We start from the raw sequence: 25,936 nt of genomic DNA on the forward strand, positions 1-25,936 counted from the left end.
TAGTAAGAGGCCCGTGCACTGCGATGAGGAGTGGCCTCCTCTTGCCATAACTAGAGAAAGCCCTCGCACAGAAACGAAGACCCAACACAGCCAAAATAAATGAATTAATTAATAAACTCCTACCCCCAACATCTTCGAAAAAAATAAAATAAAAAACAATAAAATAAAACAAAACGTATGCTTTTAAACATGCAAGTCGACCTTTGCAGATAATTTCAGTATCCAGTGCGATTCTATCATCCACCTTCCCAAATTACTTACGTGGGACCCACCCCCTAAAAAACCTTTGGGGTAACCTCACTGGGAAAACGGAGGTTTGGGGCACATATGGTAGTTTACTTGGTAAGAGTGGGCGCAAAAAGGGAAGAGGGGACTTGATTTTGTCCTCTTGGGGTCTGAACTGCAGGTGGAGAACATGACTGCACGTTCTCTGTGCAGGACGGCGGTCTGAACTCCGGGAGTAGAAGGGGTCACTCTGAACTGCGATCTCTCTGTGATCCCACGCGGGGTTCTGAGTAAGTACTGGTAACTTGCACTGCGTATGTAATACACAGAGTAACAACGCATCAAACATCCCTGTTAAAGAAATAAGAATTGGTGTATTTGATTGGGGAAAGATAAATTAGGAGGTTGGGATTAGCATGTACACACGACTATACCTAAAACAGATAACCAACAAGGATGTACCGTGTAGCACAGGGAACTCTACTCAATATTTTGTAATAACCTATAAGGGAAAAGAATCTGGAAAAAAATATATGTACATATAAAACTGAATCCCTGTGCTGTACATCTGAAACTAACACAACATTGTAAATCAACTATACTCCAATAAAAATATATATATAAATAAAATAAAAGTTAACTCCAAAAAAAAAAAAAGAAGAAGAAGAATTGGTGTATTTGAAACTAAACACAGGCAAAAATAGATAACTTCTTTAAGTTGACAGCCTGGACTCTTGGGGTTTTCCAGCCCCAACATAGAGAAGCGCACGCTACCATCTCTGTTCTCACCTGGACAGTATCTCAAGCCCAGCATCCCTTACCTCCTCCCGTTTCCATCTTATTCTCACTCTCCTCAGTCACCTCCCCTGCAGGTATTAGGCAAATCCCAACACAATGGTCCCCCCTTCCAGAAAACAAATCTCTAAGGATTTAACCTAAATCAAAATGGTGTGGGGCGTGTGAATATTCGGGGGGTTGCTCGTGGACAAAAGGAAAGCTGATTTTGGAGCAAGGGCTTTGAGGCACAGCTGATCTCATCACAAGATGCTTGCGCTGCTCCTTGGAGAGGGGATGCGTCTTCCAAGCCAGTGTGTTCTGGTCAGAACTTTATCATGCCTCAAAGCGCAACTTGAGGGTATACGTGGGAAGACTGTTCATGAGCTATTTTAATCACTATTAAAAAAACTCAAGACTACTGGACGCAGAATAGACTGATATAACAAAAGTCCGGGTCAGACTTTTGAGTGTGTACAGACTTTTTTTCCCTCCTGTCTCAGATGAACAGAATGAGAATTTATATGTGTCATTTCGAGTAGGCAGATTCTAGCCTTAAATGCACAATTTGCACACTGGCAGGAAAAGAAAGACAAGAAAAACAAAGTGACAGTTCTCAGATTAGGGCCCGTCGTTAGAGGGATCGTCAGTACCTGAGGTGTACGGCACAGTCCTGTGGTGAAATGATGGGCAGTGGACTTGTTCTGGGGTAACTCTGCCCCATTCCGCCGTAGAGAGACGGGAGGGTTGGGTTACAGAAAGAAGGCTGCCCAGGCAGCTGGCCTCCACAGTAAGCTGAAAAGAGCCATCTGCAGACAGAAGAGCTGGACTTTGGAGGTCTTTATTTCATTTCATTTTTTTTTTTGCAATTAATCAAATAGAGCAAGAGGAAAATTCATGTGGAATGCTCCTGGAACTCAGCCTGACTCTGAAGCATCTCCAGGTTATTGAGAAGCTTTTCGTGAAATAATAAGACAGGAGATTGGTGGGAGGGGAAGTGGAGGGCCAGGGCTGGGAGCCTTCAGGATAGACTTTAGGTTATATTGGGACTGCCCCATACTCCTTAGGTTGGAATTCAATCCCAGATGTGATCTCGAAACAGCCACTGGGCTTATTGAAAATTTCCATAATGTTTTCATGACCATCCATACTTTGTGTTATTGGTGGCGGGGGGAGGGCAGTAAAAATTAAGCACGTGAGTGCAGGTTAGTAACCCAGATTCACTGGAACGCAATCCAGTCTCAGCTGCTTGGATTTCAACAGCTGCTTGGATCTGTTTTCAACAATGTGCTCCTAATGCAGCTAAGACCACTCGTGTCACTTTGGTGGACACAGTGAAGGAGTCACAGATAAAACCCACGTTGGGTGAAGAGGAGTGTGTGTGAATGGGGAAGCTGGAATGCTGGGGGCATGGAGGTGAAAACACCTTGCTCTGAGCATTTTAACCACCTGCTTTCTACTGGAAGTCCTGACTTCTAGAGTGAACACGGCAGGTGAGACCTAGGTCCCAATCCAGGCTCCTGCGGGGTGACCTGGGGCAAGTCACTCCCCTTCTCTGAACCTCAGTTTCCTGTCAATCGGAAGCAACAAAAGCTCCTTCACTGTGCTGCGGTGAGAATGAAGTAGGGGCTGGTCTGGGTTGGGGTCAGGGTTGGGGGTCAGGGTTAGGGTCAAGGTTGGGGTCAGGGTTGGGGTCAAGGTTGGGGTCAGGGTGAGCTCTAGGGCTGATGGCTCCTGCCTTTCTCGTCCCTTGCACAGGGTCCCCAGGGTGGGTGGTGATCAGCTGAGAAAACATCTTCTAGCCATCTAGCTATCTATGATTGCACGCCTATTGCAGAGACCTTTACGTGGGTTCCCCTACGTGTGGACATCCGCTCTTAAACTCCCAGGTCAAGAGAGGAGAAAGGGGTGAGCACACCAGTGCCTGAGAAGCCCAGAGGTGACGTCGTCCTACAGGAGCCCATAAGCAACCGCCCGGGAAGCAGCGTGATGTCTCCTGTTTCCAGACTAGAGTGGGTGGGGGATGGGCGACGAGAAGGGAAAAGTGAGGTGGAGACTGGAGACCCGGAGGAGGCTGCAGACACTAACAGGCTAAGCTGGCTATTCCTCCAGCACCTTTGGGTTCATTTTCACAGGCGATGGGATTACTGTGAAATCTCTGTCTCAGTAGGTTTACTGTGGGAGAGAGAAGGCCTCAATGCAAGTCTCCCTAGAGAGCTGCTCAACAGCTGTGGCCCCCAGAGCACCCTACCGCCTCCCCAAACCCTCGGAAATGGGAGGGGATCACCGTGGGCAGTGCTGACCTCTGGGCTGGGAGGAGCGTCAGGGCGGTAACCCGCGTGGTCACATGCGGGGTTTATCATGGTGTCTGCACTCACTATACATTTGGGCTTGTTAGGAACCAACCTGTCTGGCTGTATTTATGTCCATGTTCTAGGAAACGGTCACAGGTGTACTATTCTCACAGACTTATAGTTCTTTAGGCTTTGGTTTCATAAGATTCTATAGATTGTACAGGAGTTTTGTTTTTTATTTTTCCTGCTCAGTGTCCATGTTCCTAAAAGCAACCCTAAAATTAATGTTTTTATGGAGATACAGGGTTAATTTTACAGTGATTTGCTTTATCCCTTGAGTTACGGAATTATAGGAATAACCCTGTATGCTTTATTCCCATTTTACAGTTGAGAAAGTAAAGTTTAGAAGACTCATCTAGCTGTGAATATAACACTGCCTCTAGGAATATATCATAGGTAAAAACAGGGATCAGCTGGACATTTTTTACATTATGAATATGTCTTACATGGAAACAAGTGTTCCAGTAGGTCTAAGGTGTCACCCATTTCCAGATTATTGATCAACATGATAAGGAGAAGGCTTTACTGTAATAAGCAGCCTTGAGAAAATAGCTGCATTACAATAACTTATGCTTCATAAACACCTGTATGTGGATACACAAGTTTAATACGGAAAATGAAAGCGACTTTCTTAATTTCCTGCCTAATGTCTTGCCATAACAGCTGGTGAAAAGTGTATGCAAGGAATTATTTGGGTTTTAATTCCATGCCTGCCAATTACTATTTACTGAAGAGCTTAGAAACTTAGTTCTCCGAGCTTCTGACTTCTCATCTGTAAAATCAGATGATAATACCTGCAGTGCATTCATTCATATTGAGGCATTCACTAAGGTAACAGACTCGAAATCCCCTGGCCCCTGACAACCCACCGACAACCTAAGGGCCTTCTCTTCCCTTCCTTAGAGAATGGCTTGTATGTTACACGAGGCACCTACCACAGAATGAGACGAATAAGGAGTTAATTATGATCCCGAAGGGCTAATCATCCACAGATATCATAACTGTCAAAGTTCAACTTTCTTGTAATAAAAATGTTCAGTGAATATATTGCTTCATGATCAGTAGAGAGCCGGAGGGCAATTTGTCTTTCTCATCTGCCTCGGGTGCAATTTTTCACGTACTGTAGCTTAGAGTAATTTTTCTCTCTGTCCTGTTTCCACTTGTGTAGGTGTGAATATTGACAGTACAAACACCCGCGGGATGGCATCTGTGGGGAGGGGCTGAGAAGGATCCAGGGGCTGAGGTCAACCTGGGTCACAGGAGCGGGTCAGGTGAGAAACCACAGGAGCACTGAGCCCACGGTTAGTGTTTTAACATCTACCCACTGAATCCATGTACAGTCATCCCAGCCAGGAGGTGGATTAATGTGTACTTTTGGCAGCAGAATTAAAATTCTGCTACTACCAGGGTGGTAACTTTTGCTTCTCTGCTTTTGCAAACCACTAAAGCAATGTTTTCAAAATTCCAAGTACTGTGCCATTAACCCTTAATGGAGTCGTAGCTTTTACCAGGCTTTAAAGGTAAATGACCTTTACTGTTATTACTACGGTTACACTTTGTACTTAACCCCTTAGCTGGACCCAAATGGCTCTCAGCCTCTAGTTACTGGTGAACTGCATGCTGAAGGGGCTTCCTGGGTCCTTGGGAATGAAATATACTAACTGCCAGGGTGGGCTGAGGAACCACCAGGCACTTATGAGCATGGTTTATGTTTGGAGGTGGCCTAACCATACCTTCTAGAAGAATGAACAGTAAGACAGATGCTTGCGGATCTGCACCAGCCAGAAAGGGCTGCTTTTAACCTCTGAGCTGAGGGGAACCTGGAGAGTTTGACTGATCGAGGGAGTGAGACAGGGTGTCCCCGGAACGGAATAACTGAACAAGGTAATGAAAGAGGAGATGGTGAACATTCCAAAGGGGCACCCTCATTTCCTTCCTGGGAGCCACTAAATGAGAGACTGAATGAACCTGCTGCTGAGCTGCTGAAGGGCACTACCTCCCCACCCCCCAGACCAGCCAGGGAACCCACAGCTGGCAGCTGATCGCTTCCTCCAGGCCACCCTTCCGTGGCGGGTATGGTTGGTCACGGGGTGTGGACCCTGCCCATCCTCCCCGCAGAGACCAAACTGATGCCACCAGCCCTAAACGGTGGGCGAGGGTAGCACAGAGCTGGAGGGACAGACAGTGCGACTCTGCTTCTCTGACCTTTAAACAAAACCCAGAGAGCAAATGTGAAAGAGCAAGGAACTCGCATAGAAAATGAAACCAGGACCCGAGAGAGAAGCGTGAGCCTAAATGAAAGACTTCATCCCGCCAGCAGCCTCACGCTGTTTCTCTCCCTCTTCCTTCCCCACCCGCCTCTATTCTGCCTCTTTCTCTCTCCGCCAGGGCCAAGCGTTTATGCCTGGCTTCTGTAGACAATCATTTTTATTTCTCAGGTCAAAAACATTCTTGTAACACTCTGTGTTCAGAACATAGTAAACAGCTACCAACATCACCAAAACAACCACCCCCAAAAGAAACACACACACACACGCATGTGCACAAGACAAAAAGAAAGACCATCTTACGACTGGAACAGGGGGGTGGGAAGCTTAAGAAGTCACACCGAGTTTCAGGAACGCATGTGACAGCTGACCTCGGAGATCCTCAGGCTCTCCCCAAGCTCCCTCCCGCCCTCTGGCTTACAGCACACAGACCGCCCACGTCACACGTCACAGTTCACCGGTCGGTGGATATGGCAAACTCGACATTGAACCTGAAGAAAGAGTCTGCTTTCCTGTTCCACCCAATGTACCTCACAGACCTTATCGCAATTCTCTGAACGCAAACCACCCCTTCCCCGTGTGAGGACACGGTGCAGAGATGCTGGCTGCGATCCAGGAATTGGGTTCCCACCAGACACTGAATCTGCCGGCACCTGATCTTGGACTCGCACCTCCAGAACTGTGAGAAATGAATGTCTGTTGTTTACAAGCCCCCTGTCTGTGGTTTTCTGTTACGGCAGCCTGAGTGGACTAAGACAGCTCATAATGCGCTGAGAAGGACGGGGTAAAAGTTCACTTCAGACGTCTATGTCTAGCCTAGAAAAAGCTTCTCCAAGACAGTGGGGTGGCATCTGGCCCCGCAACCGTCCTCAGGACCCCAAACTGCGCTGGTGTCCTGACGGCGTTTACAAACAGACCCAAACACCCAATCTGGACTCACACGGAAAGCGTCAGAAGAAATCAGCCTCTAGATTTTGGGGGACGGGAAGTTTTGCTTTGGGTTATCACATACTATTCATAAGCCAGTTATCAGCATCCTTGGTTTTCCCCAGGCTTATCAGATTTACAGTGCAGAAGAACACTGCCTTAAAGTTCTCAAAAATCACTGAGAAAGAAAATTACAGAACTGCAGATGGATGGAGTTGGTGCGAGTCTGACTGTGGTCCCTTGAGCCTGGTCCGCGGGGCATCAGCTGGCTTTTTAGATAAAGCCATTACCAAACTGGGCGGCAAATGACGTTCTGGAGTTCCGGCCCCTGGTGTTGCTGTAACAGCTCCTCTCTCAGGTACAACAAAGCGCTTCCTTGACGGAAAGCAGCAGATCAGACCGTAGTTCATTAATGCTTAAGTCAGAGTAACCTTTAGAATTTCTTGTTAATGCATTCACACAAGTCTACAATCAGGTGGCATGTTTAGCCTTTTATAGCTCTTGAAAGGAGAGAGGAAGTTCTCCGTGTAAAAACAGAAGGTCCCGGGAAGCTGGGACGCTGGGTAACCCCGGCCCGCCAGGCCTGCAGTCACATGGAGACAGCCTTCCTGATGCTCGGACGCAGGGCCCCCCCTTCCTTCGCCAGGTGGGCCACCTGGAAAGAGCCCAGTCCTGGTGGCCTAACTCAGTCATGGGCATGAAGGCCGGGTCCCACTGGCCACGCCCTGCACACGCCGCCCACCGGGAGGCCCAGCAGGCGGGGGTTTCGGAGAGAAAGTCCCAGAGCTCGGGTCCCAGAGGTGCCCAGGGCGTGCCCCTTCTTGTCGTCTCTCTCCCGCTTGCTCTGAGGTTTTGGCCAATGTTAATTCCAGGAGGGGTTGTGAAAATGACTGGTTAGTATTTTATTAACTGCCTGCAATGGGGGTCACGTGTGCCACTATTACAGGTCCCCGTGTGCCCACAACCAGGACACTGTTGCTGGCAGCAGAGGAAACGTGAGCATTGGGGGCCAGTGATCAAAGGGCAGAAGGCGTGTTGAACTCCGTGTCTTTTAATCCACCTCCAGAGCTGCTCACACGTTCCCTGGCGTCAGGCATGCCGCCTCCTGAGAGCTGTGCATGGGGAAGGAACACATTGACTCAGACTACAGGTTTGCATGTGGCCTGCGGCCAGAAGAGCTACAGCCTGAGTCTTGACTAAAATGATCCTGATCATCCTGAAGACACAGAGGACATCTGACTCCTAGAATTGTTGATCTCAACTCTCCAACTTCAAATCACCACAGGAGAGGGGCCATCTCCCATCTGGCACCATTTTTTCATGTGACCTCCTCCCAGAACCTTCCAGGTGCTGATCAGGGAAAAGAACGCATGCGTGGTCATCACCCCCATCATGGTGCCCCGAGGCACGGGGCTCAGAGCTGATCTAATGGGTGCTGCATTGTCATACGGGCGTGTGACATTGTAGAAGATGCAGGATGGGAGCAGGTGACAATTACAGTTAAAGCAAAGGGAGGGAGACACGTCCCAAGAGAGCACCGCTTGATGGAAAGGGCTCGACTGGAGGCCTCAGAGGGTGGCCAGTGTGACGGTCCTTCCTCCGCGCCAGGCAGGACGTGACCTTTCCAGAAGTCCAGCCTCCTAGCCCGCTCCCCCCAGGCTGAGGTGGGTGCAGTTAGGACGCTGCTCGTTTTACAGCCAGTGAAACCTGGAAGGTTCAGAAAGACCGGGTAACACAAGTTCACAGTCACTGGTTCAAGGTCGGCCATGAGCTGACCCGGTGACTTGGGCAGGGCACTGAATTTCTCCAGAAAAAGGACTCTGGATGCACTCAGTCTTGGATTTATTAAGGAACAGAGCTGCATGGAAAGGATAGAGCGGCAGCCGCTTCTTTATTTCACAGGTTTTAATGTACTTCCTGATGATTCGAAAGACACTCGTGACAACTTGGACGGAGTCTATGTACCTCATTCCCTCTGATGTGGAAACCAGCGCAGAGCAACAGTAAACAATGGTGCATTATAGGAATACATCGTAACATTAAATCTCTTTTAAATAGGTAAATAACAAACCTCTGCAGAGCACAGCATGCGTGATGAACACGAGGCTGCCAACAAGCTTGTAGTCTGACCCTGAACTTGTCACCTGGTTTCTGCACACGTTTTGGTTTCTAAGTGGTATATATTTTTTTTTTTTTTTTTTTTTTTTTGCGGTACGCGGGCCTCTCACTGTTGTGGCCTCTCCCGTTGCGAAGCACAGGCTCCGGACACGCAGGCTCAGCGGCCGTGGCTGACGGACCCAGCCGCTCCGAGGCATATGGGATCTTCCCGAACCGGGGCATGAACCCATGTCCCCTGCATTGGCAGGTGGACTCCCAACCACTGCGCCACCAGGGAAGCCCTAAGTGGTATCTTTAATGCCTGAAAAAGATCAGTATCCTTTCAGAAGGCAATGCTTTATTGCCACAAGGTGGAGTCCTTATGATTTTATTTCTCCATCAAAATCAAGATTATCCAGAATGCCTTTTATAGGAAATAAATGAAAAATGAAAACATCTGACGGAGAACGTTCACAATACTGTGTTTATGTGATAAACTGTGGCCACACTGGAACCATAATAAAGTGTCGTAATCACTCATATTCCCCCCAAAGCATGGCATTTGTGGATAAATAACTTCTTATTTGATGCTTAGGGGTGGTAACATTCAAAGACAGTGCAGGACCGACTTAAAGGACCAAAAAGGGTGATGGAAGTGGGGCATTCGGGGCAGGAAGGCCGACTCCTGGTCTCACCTGCCACGGGCAGCCGGGCGGCCCTGGACAGGTCACCGGCTCTGCTGTCCTTCTGGGGAAGCGAGGGGCCTGGAGCGGGGCCGGGGGTGGCTGCACCGACTCCTACAGGGATGCTGTGGGTGCCTCACACCTGTAACCTCAGGAGTTTGAAAAAGAGAAGCTGCCGTATCGTGTCAGACACGCAAACATCTGGGTTCCCGAAGCTGGGGGCTGGGTCCAAACAAGACAGGACCAGACTCACTGCCTGATGCAGGGAGCTCAGGGGAGAAGCTGGGTTCCAGCAGGCACAATGTGCCCAGATGGAGACACACACACACACACACACACACACACACACACACACACAGCCTCTTCTGCGTCCCTGTGGCGCCAGAAGAAGAACGAGAACTCTCCTCCGGGAGAGAATCCTCCTCTAAGCGAACACGCCTCTGACCCCATCCTTCTCGGAGCGGGCAGGGGGTAAGGACCGCCAGAGCAGGTTGGTCCCCAGACGTCCATCCTCTGGGGAGCCCATGTCACCAGCGTACACTGGGTCAGGAGAGGCCCCCGGAGTGGGGACAGCAGAAGCCGCAGGGCACGCTGCCTGCCTGGGGCCCCTGGCCGTGTGGTCCTTCTTTGTCTCCACCACCGAGAGGACGGAGGGTGGGGAGGGGGCCTGCAGGAACTCAGAGGAGCTGCCCGGCTCACCCCGCCTCCCCTCGACCTTGCAGGGTCTCTCCTGCAGCCCTGAGAACACTGCTCCCTCCCCGGGAAGGGCTGGACCCTCGCTGCGGCCGGGGTCCTGAGCCACCCTCTCTGCAATCCCCCTCCCCTGTTGGAACTGCCGTCCCACGGAGCACGCTGGGGATGAAGGCACTACAGGTGGGACCCGTGACTCGTCCACCGCTGTGTTCCCAGCACCCACCCCACTGACTGGTGCATAGTAGGTGCTCAGTAAACACCTGTGAAGTGAATGGGAGAAGCAGAATAAAGCCCTGAAGTTATTCCCTCCACCCCAAACCACGTGTGCCCAGACGGGGCAGTGGGGGAGGGCGGTTCTTAATGAATTAATTACCTTTCCAAAGTGCTGATTTCGAATTACACTCTAATGTACGCTGCGTCCAAAGGTTGGAATAGAAACCTCTGAACCCAGGGCAGCATCTCATGCAGCGCCTGGCCTTTCAGTTACCTGGTTACCAGCCAGGTTGGCTGTGCAGACAGGCTATAGGCACGGCGTCTCCACAGACAGCCAAGCCCATGCTGTGCAGAGACCTCAGCCTGGTGTTTTTTTCTTTCTTTCATGAAGTCCACGGGCACCAACTTGGGTCCGGGCTTCACCTGCTTTGAGGGATGAACGAACACCCCCTGCCTCTTTCCTCTCTGCGTTTCTGTACCTGCCTCCCCGGGGTCTCCATCACGTACCCTAGAACATCTGTAATTAGTCACGAAACCCACACCAGCTCTGTGTAGAAGACTCCAGAGAGAGTGGCTGGGAAGGTTAATCTAAGAAAAGGACGGGGAAACAGTGGGATCTGAACCACCCTTCAGAGCCCCGCTGGATTATGGGCATTACGGTAACTAAGGGCAGCTCCATGGAAAGAGGTCAGGAGCAAACTCTGGATTGAGTCCAGGGCACATTTTTCAAACTCTTCTTCAGCACAAGTCATGAAAGCAAATGAAGTTAAGCCTCAGAGATTTCAGACTCTGTGATGATTGTACCACATGAGCCCACACAGAAATGACACCTGGGACCTCTTCTACCTTCATGAACAAATGTGGCTTTTAAAAAAGGGGGGCTTCCCTGGTGGCGCAGTGGTTGAGAGTCCGCCTGCCGAGGCAGGGGACACGGGTTCGTGCCCCGGTCCGGGAGGATCCCACATGCCGCGGAGTGGCTGGGCCCGTGAGCCATGGCCGCTGAGCCTGTGCATCCGTAGCCTGTGCTCCACAACGGGAGAGGCCACAACAGTGAGAGGCCCGTGCACTGCCAAAAAAAAAAAGGGTGTGAGGGCTTCCCTGGTGGCACAGTGGTTAAGAATCTGCCTGCCAACGCAGGGGACACGAGTTCTAGCCCTGGTCCAGGAAGATCCCACATGCCACGGAGCAACTAAGCCCATGCACCACAACTACTGAGCCTGTGCTCTAGAGCCCGCGAATCACAACTACTGAGCCCGCGTGCCTAGAGCCTGTGCTCTGCAACAAGAGAAGCCACTGCAATGAGAAGCCCGTGCACTGCAACGAAGAGTAGCCCCCCGCTCGCTGCAACTAGAGAAAGCCCACGCACAGCAACGAAGACCCAATGCAGCCAAAACTAAATAAAATTAAAAAAAAAAAACGGTGTGAAAATTTGTCCAGGTTTTAACCTAACTTCACATTAAAATTTAATTTCCCATCCCACATTTTATTTTGGTGTTGCTAATCCTATGTAAAAAATATCTGTGTAAATAGGGTTAGGACTGTTATGTGATGTGGCTTTAAACACGGCATTTCCCTGCCTTTTCAGAAAGGCTGTCTGCCAGGTCAGCACCTCTAGGTCCTCCTTCCTTTCACATAACGATTTCCAAACAACGTCTGAAATGAATAAGGCTTTTTTTTCTTTGCCGAGCCACACAGCATGAGGGATCTTAGTTCCCCAACCGGGGAACAAACCCAGGCTCCTAGAAGTGGAAGGGCGGAGTCTTAACCACTGGACCGCCAAGGAAATCCCAGGCTAGCTTTTAATATCTGGTTTAAAGCCTTCTCTCTTCAAAAATAAGTCTTGACATACAGAGATAATGACGGAATAAAAAAGAATCATTGTCTGCCTTTTAAAGGGGACAGCACCTTCCCTAGAGCTGTATAAAATGATGCATCGAAGGTAGAGCTGCATTAGGCCTGACTCTGAAATACAATTTATCCTCTTTCTATTTCTAGGAAGACAACGGCAGCTGGGGATTCCACTCCATAAATCCCTGGTCTCAGCTAGCCTAAGGCTATCACGTTTTCAGATATCCAAAAGAACCAGAATAAACGCAACCAAAGCACACCCTACCCTCCTACCACACCAAGAGAAACCCAGCTCCTAAAGTATGAGAGTCATTTTTGTTTATTTTATTAACTTCCTCTTTTATCTGGTCTTGGAAGGCAACACAGAGAGCTGAATAAATCATGTCCCATGTTCTCCTGGCTGCTGAAGAACAGACTTGGGCAAATGACTTCGGCAAGATTCAGACTCTCGTGGGCATCAGGCGGATGGTGATGATTAGGGTCAGTGGAAGCAGCCATCTGGGGAGGCAACAAACACCACCCCTGAGCACCACGCACATGACGTGAGGCGAGGAAAACTTATCTACCTGTCCCGGAACGTGAGTGCGGAATGGAACCCTTATAAACTAAATGTGATCAGAACCAGAGAACAGAGCTACTGCTGTGAAAAGCCATGTGGAGAAGCTGGGCATCCTGGAAACAGGGTGAGGGAACAGCCCTGAAGGAGCCGTCCATCCTAACCCTAACCCCAGCCAGGAATTCCGGGAAGAGCCCAGGGAATTCGCAGACAGGCCGCAGGGGAGGCACGGGGCTGCTGGGGGGGTTAGAAGCAGCTACTGAGTCCCCTCCCCTCTGCCAGCACAGCCCCCTAATCGGGACACCTGAGTTTTGTTTATACATCTTGCAGTGTGTTCAGCAAATGCTGGGCCTTGGGAAACCTATCTGTGGATCCCTGAGCCCCTAATACTACTGCAGAGCACTTGCGGGGCCCCAGACGCGTCTGCTTTATGTGGGTGCATTGGAAAGGCACGGCGTGGCCTCCTGCCCATCCTAGAGAATGAGAGAATTTTAAAGAATCAATTGTGCGTTTGCTCTAGTTGGGAAGCCTGCCACACAGCTCTGTATTTTTTGCTTTCAAAGCAAGTTTAGCAAAAGTGTTAGGTTCCAACTAACCAAGAAACCAGATGGAGACGATGCATATCCCTAAATATTCCTTGTCAGATACGCTAGCGCTCACAGGCAGGAAAGAGAATGTCATCCTCTAAATGGAGTATCAAAAACAAACCATAATACAGAGTGAAGTAAGTCAGAAAGAGAAAAACAAATACCGTATGCTAACACATAGATATGGAATTTAAGAAAAACAATGTCATGAAGAACCTAGGGGCGGGACAGGAATAAAGACACAGACCTACCAGGGAATGGACTTGAGGACATGGGGAGGGGGAAGCGTAAGCTGGGACGAAGTGAGAGAGTGGCATGGACATATATACCCTACCAAATGTAAAACAGATAGCTAGTGGGAAGCAGCCGCATAGCACAGGGAGGTCAGCTCGGTGCTTTGTGTCCACCTAGAGGGGTGGGATAGGGAGGGTGGGAGGGAGACGCAAGAGGGAGGGGATATGGGGATATATGTATATGTATAGCTGATTCACTCTGTTATACAGCAGAAGCTAACACACCATTGTAAAGCAATTATACTCCAATAAAGATGTTAAAAAAAAATCTGCCTGCCAAATGCAGGGGACACGGGTTCGAGCCCTGGTCTGGGAAGATCCCACATGCCGCAGAGCAACTAAGCCTGTGCGCCACAACTACTGAGCCTGAGCTCTAGAGCCCACGAGCGACAACTACTGAAGCCAGCGCGCCTAGAGCCCGTGCTCCACAACAAGAGAAGCCACCGCAATGAGAAGCCCGCGCACCGCAATGAAGAGTAGCCCCCGCTTGCCACAACTAGAGAAAGCCTGCGTGCAGCAACGAAGACCCAATGTAGCCAAACATAAAAATTAATTAATTAATTAAAAAATAAAAATAATAAAAAAATAAGAACGTATCATCAGTATAGAACGTTATTTCCATGAGTCATTCTTCAAACATAAAGTCAGTTTATCAGTGAAATATAATTTCTTGATGGTGTAAAAGTGGATGTGTGTGAGCACGGGCAGGTGCATTCAGGTAAATCTGTGTCACCAAGGCACACATCGGGCACTCCTCACCCATTTCTGTCTTTCACTGAGCAGTGGTCCTCATCACTTGGAGCTCATTAGATTACACATTCGTGGGCCTGGGCCCCGAGGTTGTGGTGTGGTGTTCAGAGCCCCGGGCCTAGGACTCTGCATATAATGAGAATTCTGGACAACATGCATGCAGGTGGCTGGCAGCCCACTGGGGGATCGTTAGGCGTCATCCTAGTCCACAGCCCCGTGGAAGGCTCAGAGCCAGGCACTGGCCACGGAAGACACTTGGCTGGGGCGCTGGGTATCCTGTCCCCCAGCCAACCCCGGCCCTGCAGCCGTCTATGCTGATTCGGGCAGGTACCCAATCAGACTCCGGGTGGAGGTGAGCGCCATCTGAGCTTTCCTTCCTCGCTGGTTAGCCTGGCGGCTGGTGCAGGCGAGGCCGTGCATCTGCCCATCTTTACTGGAGGAACGTTCTTGCACCTGGCTTTTTGCTCCTGCCCGCAGGGCTGCGGCAACAGAGGCTGCTAACTGCAGGGGCGGGGCGGATGTGGCCTGGGGGTAGACCCTCTGTCCCCTGACACCCCGAAAGGCGGGGCCGACACTGTGGGCGCTGCTGTCAGTGGTGAAGGAGGCCAGCACAAGCCCTCTCTTTACTCAAAACATTGAGGATGGGGCCGCCAGGCTCCCCACCCTCTGACAAAAATCAAACCCTCACCTGCTTCCACCCTCCTGCCCCCAGGTCCCATGAAACAAAGGGAAATCTGACTGCAGGAGTCACTCTCTGAAATGAACATTTCAGAAAACCAAATGACAGTGAAGCATGTCACCCTAGGGGCTCTGCCTGCCTTTCCAGCCATGACTCATAGGAAGCCTCAGTCCAGCCGGGGAGCTGCTGGTCATAGGGCCGGGCAGACCCCGGGGGCCCCCGAGCTGAGCTGCAGCCCTCACCAGCAGGGACCCTGGGCTGCCACGGAACCCTCAGCACTCAGATGTCGCCTGCAGGGTGCAGGGCATGGCCTGGCACTCCCTGTGGGTCACTCAGAGCTGCCGTCAGGGGCGTCAGCACTGAATATTGGCCACCGATCAGAGCAAAACCTGATGTAAAATGCAACCAAGTCAACTCACTTTCAGAAGAAGCATCACACCAGTCTCTGTTTTCTAGATGGTTTTAACAGTGGGGAGGTATAAACCAAACCCAAGCCTAATTACTATGTAATCAGAATCAGCATGATGTTAAAAACCAGTGTGTTCAGGAAAACACACTGAATGCCTCTTGCAACTCTTTTTGCATTTCAAAATTTACAACACACACCAAGGAGAACAACTGCCAAGGGGCTCTGAGCAGAAACTCATTTCCTGTAAAAAGCTGCGGTTTTGGGCCTCAGAGAAGCTCCCTCACACTCTGGAGGGCGTCACCCCCCTCGTCACCAGCTATCAGCCACTGACCGCTTTTCAGACCCAGCATCAGTTTTGATGTGCGGCGTCACATCACCACTAAGAGAAACTCCATTCTTACACCTTTTCATACCAATTCTTTCCTTTAAAAAGGAGCTCATTTTAAAACAAAAGCCCTTGGGCTTCCCTGGTGGCGCAGTGGTTAAGAATCCGCCTGCCAATGCAGGGGACACGGGTTCAAGCCCTGATCCAGGAAGATCCCACATGCCACGGAGCAACTAAGCCCGTGTGCCACAACTACTGAGCCTGCGCTCTAGAGCCCACGAGCCACAACTACTGAGCCCGTGTGCCACAACTACTGAGCCCATGTGCCTAGAGCCTGTGCTCCGCAACAAGAGAAGCCACCACAATGAGAAGCCCGCGCACTGCAATGAAGAGTAGCCCCCTCTCGCTGCAACTAGAGAAAGCCCGCACGCAGCAACGAAGACCCAGTGCAGCCAAAAATAAAAAAATAAATAATAATTTAAAAAAGCCCCTGGTTTCTGATTGGTCCCCAGCACTCGTGACCAGCTTGGGGACAAGGCCTGGGGCTGGCCGGGGCCCAATGCCCCTCCCACCCGTGGGACACTGACTTGAGACAGTGCAGCCTAACACAGGTGTAGGGACGACGGGATTTGGAAATGTGCTCTGAGAGCTCAGGAGCACAGGGTGAGCATCGCTGGCCGTCACACATGTCGCTGGACAGGGCAGAGGACGCCCTGGGCTGCACATGATCCCCCAGATCTGCTGAGTGCTGAGAACTCACATTTCCTCACCTGTAACAGGGTGAGGATGTCGTTCGATTCAGAGGGTTGCTGGGGAACAGACCTTACCTGGCTCCCCAGCTGGGGGGCAGGAGGGCCTCCACCTTCTGGGCAGACCGTCTTACCCCAGGATGCTGACAGGGCCTGTCCAGACATCATCATTGCATTTATTCTGTGTCTTTTTAGAAAATGAGTCTGTCTGGAAACAGACTCACAGACAGAAAACAAACTTATGGTTACCAAAGGGGAAAGAGGGTGGGGAGATAAATTAGGAGTTTAGGATGAGCAGATACACATGACTATATCTAAAACAGGTAAACAACAAGACCCTACTGTGTAGCACAGGGAACTTTACTCAATATTTTTTTTTTTTTTTTTTTTTTTTTTTTGCTGTACGCGGGCCTCTCACTGTTGTGGCCTCTCCCGTTGCGGAGCACAGGCTCCATCCAGACTCGCAGGCTCCAGACTCGTAGGCTCAGCGGCCATGGCTCACAGGCCCAGCCTCTCCGTGGCATGTGGGATCCTCCCAGACCAGGGCACGAACCCGTGTCCCCTGCATCGGCAGGCGGTCTCTCAACCACTGCACCACCAGGGAAGCCCTACTCAATATTTTTAGTAACCTATAAGGGAAAAGAATCTGAAAAACAATATGTCTATATATGTATAACTGAATCACTTTGCTGTATACCAGAAACTAACACAACACTGTAAATCAAGTCTACTTCAATTAAAAAAAAAAAAAGAAAGAAACTGAAAACCATAAAAAGAGAAAGAAAGAAAATAAGTCTGTCTGAGTGGTGGGAGAGATTAGTTAGGCTTCTTAGTGGGTTTTAGCTACGTCATTATATACATATATATATATATGCATGTTTGAAACAACAGATATCACAAGGAAATAAACTCTCGGGTTGAGAAGTTCAGAGGATTAAACCTCAGGCATAATTACATTCGGCGAAGGAGGGGTAGTTCTTACTGTACAAGGCGCTGCCCTAACATGCAGGGCTGCCAACCCCACACCGGCCGTCACGTGCGGACTCCAGCCATGAGCACGTGTGTGTGTGTGTGTGTGTGAGGGTGTGAGTGTGTCGGGGTGACCACCTTCCAGGCCCTCAGCTGCCTCTGGGACCCGTCTTTCCACGCTCTGTATATTAGTCTCTGATATACAACGAAGCATGAAATTTGGTTGATCACTTACTGTGAATAAAACCTCATTTTCCTTCTCTTATGGAAGAAGGGTGAGCTGAATGTTCACCCCTCACTCTTAAAGAAAGTGAAATCGTTCTACAGGAAATCAATCACAGACCCCTCCTCGGCCACCGCAGCGTCCCTGCACCTGCCTGTGGCCAGTGGCCCCCGTAGACCAGTCGCTGGCCCGCAGACATTGGTGCCGACGCCGCGAGTCTGGAGGGGGTGAGTGGCAGGGAGCAGAGACCCCCTGGGCCGGGGGTCTGTCCGATGCCCACGGGAGGGGGACCTGGGGACTTGCGGACGCGTCCAGGGCCAGCTCTCCCACCGGGCGGAGGAGCGAGAAGGGAGGCCCTGGTTTGCTGACCTCTATTGAAAACACGCATGACGGTACTTAGAGGCCACACTTATGCACGTGAGGGACTCAGGAAAAATTCAGGCAGCAAAGAAGGAAACCCAGTTGGGGCCCAACGCTAGCTCCCCCCACGCCCTTCATGTTTACGCAGATGTAAACGGTTCTTAAAAGGAAGACAGCGGATCGCAAGTTGAATTCACAGGCTGAAAGCAGGGCCAGGCGCGGTGCCCACCTTCCCCCCCACCCGCCCCCCGAAATCTCAGCCCTTGGCTGGTTCACAGGGCACAGCCCTTTTTCTAAGATCACACTACTTAACTCCGCTTCTAGTTTTCCTTGTTTGTACCCCGTTGACAAATGATAACGGGGACAAGGGAAGGTCCCCAACTCTCTTTTTCTTTGCTCTTGCTTTTACCTAATTTTAGTAACTTCACCCCAACCTACTTCCAGGTTCTTCTTTGAGGCTATTAATCTTCCCAGCTTTTCCATCATTTCATCTTCTTTAGTGTCATACCCCCAAACTGGGCATTGGCTTCTCTATTGTTAATGTAAGTGATTAATTATTACAAACGAAAGGTACAGTAAAAAATACACAGCTGGCTTACCTTTTCCCTCAAAAAAAGTGACCCATTCCTTTCTTTGTCTAAAATCTCAAAATGTTTCAGAAGTAAAACAAATTCCCTTCCCTTCATACAAACTCATCCTTCCTTAGACACAGGTAAGCAGCTTCCTGAGGTTGATGGATAGCCCAATTTGCGTGATTTCTGTATTTATTTCATCTCTGTGTGATCACGACAGGTAGTGTGTTCTTTTATGTATTTAAAATTTTTCAATAAATAGAATGATACTGTATTTATTCATCTGTAACTTGGCTGCTTTCCATTCAATGCTACTGCTTTGACCTGTATTGAGACCTGACCCAACACTGCACGGAGCCAAGCAGAGCTACACCTTGAACCTCAGGTCTCTTTCTGGGAGCCATCAACCAGCCAACCCTTCCCACATTTTGTTCACTTTTTGACCTGATCTTGGACACACAAAATCTCGATTCAATAAGCATTTAAACCATTTGAAAAAAAATACGTGGGCACAGCTAAAATAGTGCTGAGGGGGAAATTTATAGGACTAAAATGCTGACATTGAAAACAGGAAAGGTACACAAATCAATAATCTAAGTTCTAACTGATGAAACTAAAAAACCAAACCAAACAAAAAAACCTAAATATATCTAAAGAAAGTAGAAGGAAGGAACTAGTAAAGTTAAGAACAGAAACCAATGAAACCAAAAACAGGAAAACAACAGAGAAAAATCAATTAAACAAAGAGCTAGATCTTTGAAAAAAAAAGAGCAATAAAATGGATCATGCTCTAGCAAGATTCTCACATAAAAGGAGAGAAGACAGAAATCATCACTATCAGGAATAAAACTAGGGATCTCACTACAGATCCTGTGGCATTAAAAGGATAATAAAGGATTCTGTGAACAACAGTGCACTCACAAATTCTACAGTTTACAAGAAATGAACCAATTCTTCGAAATCCACAAACTACCAAAATTCAACCAAGATGAAATATATAACTTGAATAATCTTACAACTATTAATGAAACTGTATGTGTAATTAGAAAATGCCCCTCCAAAGAAATCTCCAGCCCCAGATGGTTTCACTGGAAATTTCTACCAAACATTTAAAGAAGAATTAATGTTATTTTTACATAAACCCTTTCAGAAATTAGAAAAGGAGGGAACATTTCCCAGCTCATTTTTATGGGGCTCATAATACCCTGATATCAAAACCAGCAAAGACTGTACAAAGAATGAAAACCACAGACCAATCTCTCTCATGAACTTAGAAGCAAAAATCCTCCACAAAATACTAGCAAAGTGAATCCAGCAACCTATAAAAAAATTATACACATGACCAAGTGGAATTTATTTCAGACATGCAAGGGTGGGTCAACACCAACTTGAACATTAATCAGTATAATCCATCATACTAACAGGTTAAAGAGGAAAAATCACAGGAGCCTGTCAACTGACTGGAAGAATATTTGACAAAATCCGACACCCATTCATGGCAAAACCTCTCAGCAAGTTAGGAATAGAGGGGAACTACCTCAATGTCATAAGGAACTTCTACAAAAACCCTATAGTTACCTCATACTTAGTGGTGAAAAAGTGAATGCTTTACCCCTCTGATCAGGAACAAGGCAAGGATGTCCACTCCTGCAACTCTTATTCAACAGAGCACTGGAAGTTCCAGTGCAACACAAGAAGAAAAAGAAATTATAAAGGATAGAGATTGGAAAGGAAGAAATAACACTTTCCCATTGACAGGTAACATGACGGTCTGCATGGATATTACAAGGAATCTACCCCCAAAATCTAGACTTAGTGAGGGAGTTGGTCAAGGTCGCAGGACACAAGGTCAGCACACAAACATCATCCACATTTGTGTAAACTAACAACACACGTGTAGAAACTGAAGTTAAAAACATGACACTATTTAAACATAACTCAAAAAAAGAGAAATATTTAGGTATACTCTTAAAAAAACCCCACAGATTCAGAATCTATACGCTGAAGATTACAAAACACTGAAGAAAGAAACAAAAGCACATCTAAATAAACAGAGACAACCTGTGATCACAGCGTGGAAGACTCCACACGGTAAAACTATTAATTCTCCCCAAGTCCATCTATAGATTTGATGAAATTCCTATAAAAATTCCACGAAGGGTTTTGTAGACACAAACAAGCTTATTCTAAGATGTATGGAACGGTGCAGGAGCCAGCACAGCTAATAGGATTTTGATAAAGAAAGAAGGAGAAGGACTCGTGCTACCTGATGGCAATGTTCACCCTCCAGCCACAGAAATCAGCACAATGTGGTCCTGGTGCAGCAACAGACACCTCAATCAAGGGTGTCAGACCAGGGAAACCAGAAATAGACCCACACAAATATGGGGACACGATTTTTGACAAAGATGCAAAAGCAGTTCTATGGGGCAAGGATCATCTTTTCAACAAACAGTCCTGGAGCAATTTGACGTTCCTAGGTAGGCACAGAAACCAAACCAAACCAAAACCCTCCACCTAGACCTCACTCCTTATACAAAATTAACTGGAAATGGACAACAGACTTCAGTGTAAAATGTAGAACTATAAAACATGCAGGGGGAAAAAAAAGGAGAAAATCTTCCAGACTCAGGCTAGGTGAAGGGTTCTTGCATTTCACACTCAAATCACAATCCATAAAAGGAAAAAAGTAATAAACTGGATCTCATCGAAATGAAAAACTTTCTTCCTGCAAACGACTCTGTGGAGAGGATGAAGTCAAGTGAAACCGACAGAATAGCTGCAAACCAAAACTAGGAGCCGCATTTAGAACACACAAGGAACTAACGAGACCGAGCAACCCAATCAGAAAAAGGGCAAAGACGACAATAGGCTGCTCACTGAGAGGACGTGCAGATGGCAGACGCACACATGGAAAGACTGGCATCACTATCTGTGAGGGAAACGCAGACTAAAATCACGGTGAAGTATCGCCGCACACCTGTTAGAGGCTCAAATAAAAGACAGTGACAGTGCCGAAGGCTGTCGTGGAGAGCCCGGATCACTCACACCTGGCTGGTAGGATGTAAAATGGTGCAGCCATTCTGGAAAAGAGGAGGGCAGTGTCTTATGAAATGGAATATGTGTTTGCTATTTGACTCAGCAAGGGCACTCTTGCTTGGGCATTTATCCCAGAGAAACGAAAACTGTGTTCACACAAAAACCTGTACATGGACGATCACAGCAGCTTTACTCAAACAGCCCCAAACTGGAAACCCTCAAAGGGCAAATGCTTAAAACCAAAAAACTACGGGAGCGGGTGGGCATCCATTCCACAGAATACTACTCATCAATAAAAAAAAAGAACAAGCTATCAGTATACTCAACGACTTGGAGAGATCTCAAGAGAATTGCAGTCAGTGAAAAAAGCCAATCAAAAAAGGTTGCATGACTCTACTTAAATAGCATTCTCGAAATGATGAAATTATAGAAAATGGGGAACAGATTAGTGGTTGCCAAGGGCACAGGGAGGGAGAAGGGGGAAGTTGGCTGTGGCCATAAAGGGCAGCCCTAGGGAATTTGTGATGGAGCTGTCCTACCTGAGGTGGGTGGTCACACAATTGTACACGTGTGATAAAATTACATAGAACTACACACAGACACACACACGTAAACTAGTGAAATCTGACATCTCAACACAGCTGATGGATTGAACCAATGTTAATCTCCTGGATGTGATACTGTCTATAGTTTTGCAAGATGTTATGAAGCATATATGCATCTCTCTATTATTTCTCACAATTGCATGTGAACCTACAATTATCTCAAAATAAAAAGTTTTTAAAAATTGCTTCCATGAGCAACCTTTGTATGTGCCCTCTGCACTCAGACCAGGTTCTCCTTAGAGGGTGAACTTTGGAGTGAAATCATGAGGTCATAGGGAATGTCCGTCATCAGCTTTTCTGGATTCTTCTCTACAGTGTCTGTTTTTATTTACACTCCTACTCACAATAATGTGAGTTCTCACTTCTCTACGTCTTCCTCAATACTTGGTATAGTCAGAATTTAAAATTTTTACCAGTATGATGGATATGAAAAATTATCCCATTGATGTGATTTTTGATTCCCTGAGAACTAGTGGGTTACACATCTTTTCATATTTTACTAGCCCATCTGGGTTTTCTCTTCTGGGCCAGCCTGTTCAGCCACATCTTTTTCTGTTGGGCAGTTTGTTTTATATTGCTGAATTTTAGAATGTTTGATACGTTCCAGATACCTCACCTAAGTCTGTTTATCCTCATTCTCTAGGCATCCATCTATTTTTTTAATATAGAGCCTCACACTTACTCAGAGGTGTTCACAGAGTCCAGATCCATATTTATGAATTTTTAGCCATTATTGACTCTGAGACTTTGCTAAAAGCTTCAGAATATGCACTGTTCCCTATTCCTGGTTGCAGCGTGACCGCTGGATGTGGCCTCAGCTCACGCCTGAGAGCTGCAGCCTCCTGTCTGGTCGGCCTCTCCAGCCCCAGTTCCTTGAGATAAGTCACTCATGTGCATCTCCCATTGATTCCGTTTCTCTGGCTGAAGCCTGACGGCTACACGTTTAGGTGGAGTTTGAATTCTGCTCATCTCCGCTGAATGGGACCACCAGGGTCTCCCTGTGTATAATTACTGTTGTTTTAAACTCACCTCCTGGGGCCCCAAACTCAGGCTGATTTAAGCTTCCTTCAGTGGCTCTCAGGGACCAGTAGAAATGTCTTCCTGCTTAGTGACTACTTACTAAAAAGCGTGCTGAGGAATTAGAGAACCGTCCTTCCTTCTTTACTGTCAACTTCACTGAGGAAGTTAAGGAAAAGATGACTAACAGAGACCTAACAGCGGCCTTCGGGGCCAATCATCCTGAAGAGGAAGCATATTTTGTTGGGCGTGGCCGCTCATTAGCGGTGGAATTTTAACAGACAGAGAAGTGGAAGGTAGCCCTGTGGGTTTTGCAAGGCCTCCTACTTGCCCTGCAGGGCAGCAACAAAGGGCTGGTGGCAGGTTCCCAGAACTGAGTCCTGGGCACCCTGGGTGTCTCCATGCCTTGGTTTCCTAGCAGTAAAAATGAGGGTACTGATAGGGTAGTTATATCAAATGAGGGTATCCCAGGGCATCCTGCCTATCAGTGAGGTGATATATTGCTCTAAGAAGACAGCCTGGCAATTTGTAAGTGGTCAAAAACGCTACCTGGACACCTGGGTGGAAAAGGCACAGAGACGGTGGCTGATACTGTGTCAAATTTTTAAAGAATCTAAAGAGAAACTAAAAGTCAAACAACAAAAGGTTTCTAAAGTGGATTCGAACCAAATAGCTTTTGTTTAACCCTGAGTTAATAAAGGGAGTCATTTCAGAACAGTTAAACCGTTGGGAGTGACTGTTAGCCAACACTTTACAATAATTTTGAACTGGATTCCCTCCCTTCAGGTTTTGGTTTATCCCACTTAAAAAACATACAACGACGGACGGGCACCTCTCCTGGATTGGGAGAAACACAGCTGTGAGACTGCGGCCCACTTGCTGGCTCTTTGGGCCCATCCCTCCCTGAAGAGCTGCTCCGTCCCAGGCTCCCGCTGGCTCTGCACCTGGGTCACCACGTCCAAGGAGGCCCCCAGCACTCAGAGGTGGTCCTGCCAGGGAAAAGGGGGGTCAGGACTGAGTCCGATCCAGGGGGGTCCCAGACTTGTGGGCCACTCTGTAAACTATCTCCCTGAGCCGGAGGGCTAAAGTCTTCTCCAAAACCCACAGGTCGTAAATAGGACGCACCCTAAAGTTCCCTCCCTCTGAAAATCTCTCTTTCTAGGCCAGGTGTGGGTATCCCTGGCCAGAACAGCCAGCGGCCCCCCTGCACCGTGTTTACACGTCTCCCAGCACATCCCGGCTGTGGCCCGTGCCTTCCACGGCTGCAGAGGCAAACTGAACAGGTGTTGTCGATTCTCACGTTGTAGCATTTGGAAAACAGAGAACCAGTAACCAGAAAGCGCTTATTTCCTGCCAGACTCCTACTGAGATCACCAAAGAAACGCAAACGTTTTTCCAAGCCCCACTCTGCCTTCCGAAACGAGGTGGAAGGAGACGCTAAAAGAAACGAGGCAGTGCCACCAGCAGCCCAAAGGACCCAGAGCCACTGAATGTCAGGGAGTCGTGCAGATCACAGGGCACCCTAAGGGCCACCCAACCCGGCGCCGGGCCCAGGGGGCTTCGCGCCCGGGGGCGCCAGGCGCGCAGGTGGGCGCAGGTGGGCGCAGGCGGCGCGGCCCGAGCTGGGACGGGCCCCCCGGAAGGCGGAAGCCCGGAGAGTCGCCTGTAGCCGCCCTCGGCGCTCAAAAGGAAACTGGTTTTTGGCTCGTGGGGCGGGGGGGCGGGGGGACAGCAGGAGTCGTCCGCTCGGCTCCAGGTGTGTCATTAAGAAGCATTTTAGGCTGGTGGGGACCCTCGCCTGCCCGAAAGCTCGCCACCAGCGCGCGTTCCCAGCCCGCCCGGGGCGGCCTCCTTGACCTCTGTCGCTTCTCACCCGAAACTCTACCCTCACCCCCTCCCACGCTCTGCCCGCGACCCCGGCCGCTGGGCCCGGCCGAGCCCACACCTGGACACGCGTTGGGGACAGTCCCGCTGCTCGGGATCGGCGTCTATACCCGCGCCCACCCCTCGCAGGGCGGTCGCCCGGCTGCCACCTGCCGCCACCTGCGCCGCCGCCCGGGGGAGCCCCGCGGCCGGGTCCCCGCGGTCCCCGCTTCGAGGGCGCAAAGGGGCCCTCCCGCCCCCGGCGAGGGTTACCTACCGCGCTGCGTTCGCCGCTCCCAGGCCGAGGGCGCCGCGGGGTCCAGGCCGCCTCCTCGCCGCGCGGGCCCCAAGCGCGCGGGGTCCCGGGGCGCCGGCGCCGCCTTCCGGGTCGGGGACGCGGGCCGCCGGGGCCGCCGGGGCCGCAGGCTCGTCCTCGCTGGCGCGCGGCGGCGACTGACGGCGGCGGCTCCAAGCGCCGGCCGCGCCCGCCGCCGCTCCCCGCCCCTCCCCCGCCCCCGGGCTTCCTGCGAGCCAGGTAAACACGGCCGGGCTGAGCCGCCGCACCTGCTGCCCGCCGGCCGGGACCACCTGCGGGCGGCTCCGCCACGCGGGCTCGCGGCACTCACGGGCCCCGCGCGGGGGCAGCCCCTGGAGGCGGGCGCGGACTCCGGCCGGGGCTGAACTGCGGCTCTTTGAGCCTCTGCTCGCGGCTGAGCCTCCGAAGCACCCGGCCCGAGCGCGCGGGGAGGGAGCCTTGAGAGCAGCTGCTCCACAGCCCGCTCCACGGCAGCCAGCGCCGGCTCCAGGGCCCCCAGCAACGCCTGGCCCCTGGAGAACACCCGGGGAGCTCTCGTGCATC

At 49.7% G+C, this 25,936-nt stretch overlaps 1 protein-coding gene across 7 annotated transcripts in view; it reads right to left on the reverse strand.

The window, feature by feature from the left end:
- Nucleotides 1-25,501, reverse strand: part of MBP (myelin basic protein) — a 116,959-nt gene extending 91,458 nt beyond the window's left edge. For 3 of the 7 annotated variants that reach the window (XM_082640768.1, XM_082640767.1, XM_082640762.1), the window contains exon 1: nucleotides 25,355-25,501. The gene's annotated coding sequence lies outside the window, so the exon portion shown is untranslated. The other 4 variants (XM_082640765.1, XM_082640764.1, XM_082640763.1 and 1 more) reach the window with 4 other exon arrangements.
- Nucleotides 25,502-25,936: the final 435 nt, after the last annotated feature.

The sequence above is a fragment of the Mesoplodon mirus genome (assembly GCF_964341445.2).
Source record: "Mesoplodon mirus genome assembly, chromosome: 13".
Classification (NCBI taxonomy): Eukaryota; Metazoa; Chordata; class Mammalia; order Artiodactyla; family Ziphiidae; genus Mesoplodon; species Mesoplodon mirus.